This window comes from Nannospalax galili, unplaced genomic scaffold (assembly GCF_000622305.1).
Source record: "Nannospalax galili isolate Female #2095 unplaced genomic scaffold, S.galili_v1.0 scaffold146, whole genome shotgun sequence".
NCBI classification, from domain to species: domain Eukaryota; kingdom Metazoa; phylum Chordata; class Mammalia; order Rodentia; family Spalacidae; genus Nannospalax; species Nannospalax galili.
The window spans coordinates 8,694,450-8,697,082 of NW_008357929.1; positions in this window are offsets into that span (position 1 = coordinate 8,694,450).

Here is a 2,633-nt window from a genome sequence, read left to right on the forward strand (position 1 = left end):
GCAGAGGCAGAGATTTCTGTGAGTTCAAGGCCAGCCTGGTCTACATAGCAAATCCAAGCTACAGGGAAACCCTGTCTCAAAAAGATCAAAAATTTTTTTTAATAAAAAAATGAAAAGTAAATTTGGTCATAGTAGCTCCCTCCTATAGTCCCAGCACTTGGGAGGCTGAGGCAGAAGGATTCAAATGTGAGGCCAACACAGGCTACATAGTGAGTTTCAGGTCAACTTGTTCTACAGAGTAAGACTGTCTTAACAAAACCAAAAAGTAACCCAATGGTTTAGAGATGTAGCTCAGTGGTAGAGTATTTCCCTATCATGTGCAAGGCTTTAAAATCAATCGAAAGCACCACAAGCATAAATAAAATAAAGATATCTCATTCTGGGGGTCTGGGCAATGGCTCAACAGGGAAAGGTGCTAGCCTAGAAAGCCTGAGAACCTGAGTGTGGAGCCCTGAAACCCACATAAGAAGCTGGATTTGCTGACATACATCTGTGATTCTGGGACTCTGATGGCGAGATGGGAAGCTGAGACAGGAGACTTTTCCAGAAGTTCTTGTGGGTCAGCTAACCTGAAGCAAACAGCACAGCAGCAGAGAGGACCCTGCCTCAACAAGGTAGAAGGTCAGAACTGAGTCCCAAAAGTTGTCCTCTAACCTTCACACACACACACACACACACACACACACACACACAAACACATACACACACAGAGAAATAATTTTTTTTTTTAGTTTCTATGAATAAATTTTATCATCAATCTGCTACTGACAAATAAAAGCCCAAACAAGCAAAAAACAGAAGGGTCACACCATGGCTTGGTGGGAGATAAAACTACCTTAAAAAGGAAAGAAACCCCCAAACCAAAACAAAAAAACCCAAACCAAAAAAAAGACATGAAATAAAACAAAAAAAAATTTTTTTTTGTCTTTTTGAGACAGGGTCTCCAGGTAGCCCCAGCTGTCCTGGAACTCACTATGTAGACCAGGCTGGCCTTGAACTCACAGAGATCCGTCTGCCTCTGCCTCCCAAGTACTGGGATTAAAGGTGTGAGCCACCAGGCCTGGCAAAACAATTATTTTTAAAAAATGGGTGTGGTGGTACACCCTGGCAATCTCAGCAATCCAAAGGTAGACTCATCAGTTGTTCCAAGTCATTCTCAGCTACCCCAAGTTGAAGCCCAGCTACAGATCTCTCAAAAACAACAACAACAAAAACCCTCAAAAGCACTAGCAACCACCAACCTACAGATTAGGGAGATGGGTATAGCCCTGGAGTTTATAGGATATCCTTCATGTAGACTCAGAAACCCTGGGGGTCTGGTTGGTTGTCTGCCTTGTCATCTTCGCCTTGGTACCCAGACGTCGTGGTAGAGACAGGAGTTTCCACAAGGCTTCTAGAACTGCAGGGAGCCCTGGGGTGCCGGGTGAGGATGGAGGCTTAGGACATGGGCCCCAGGAGCCCTGCCTAGCCTGGCCCTGCACTGTGGGCAGAAGCTGGATAGGCTGAGCTCTCTGAAGAACACATCAAAATCATCAAGTGCAGAGGACCTCCCTTCAGGAGGCTATGTTGTAGAAGGGCTTGTATTCGTAGGACAGGAGGCTGAAGCTGGTGGGATGGCAGAAGGACTTCAGGTCCCTGTAAAGCTGCCGAGCCTGCGCTGGTGGAACCAAGCCTTAACTTGTTTCTCTTTCCAGTTGAGTTTGTTGGCCAGGCTCTTTAAAACCTCCTGGGCAGGATAAGAGTTCTTCAAATATACTTCTAGTGCATTCCCGCTCCCAGCTGAAAACCTGGTGGTTCAGGGAATATGGTGTTTTTCCATCTTGGCTGCAGCTCAGTCAGGTGCTTGAGATTCTATCCTGAGAGCCTAGACTTCAATAAAATGTTTTAAATCTCATTGTGGATTTATTTTGCATTTGGCTGCTGATCCATGACCTAGAGAGCCTTTTCATGTGCTAATTTGCCAACCATAGATTTTTTTTTCCTGAGTAATAATGTGTCTGTTCTGTTTTTTTCACCCGTTCCCCCTCTTTTCTAATGGGTTTTCTTCTTATCATTGATTTGCAAGTGATTTCTATATTCTATATAGAAGTCCTCTGTTGGATAAGTTGTTTCATTGTTCAGTTTGTTTTAGATAAATTTTTTTTTAAGATTTTATTCATTTTTGGTGGGGCATGGTGGCACATGCCTTTAATCCCAGCACTCAGGAGGCAGATGGATCTCAGTGAGTTCAAGGCCGGTCTGGTCTCCATAGTGAGTTCCAGGTCAGCTGGGGCTACAGGGAAATCCTGTCTTGAAAAGACTGAGAAAGGGGGCTGGAGAGATGGCTTAGCAGTTAAAGAACACTGACTGTCCCGGGTACAAATCCCAGCACCCACATGGCAGCTAACAACTGTCCATAACTCCAGTTCCAGGGGATCCGACAGCCTCTTCTGTCTTCCACGGGCATTGCACGATAGGGGTGGACTTACCTACATGTAGGCAATACACGCATACACATAAAAATAATAAATAAAATATTTTAATAAAAAAATTTTCTGTACATTAGAAATTAAATGGCGCATGCCTGTAGTCCCAGCACTTGGGAGGCAGAGGCAGGCAGATCTTTGTGAGTTCAAGGCCAGCCTGGTCTACAT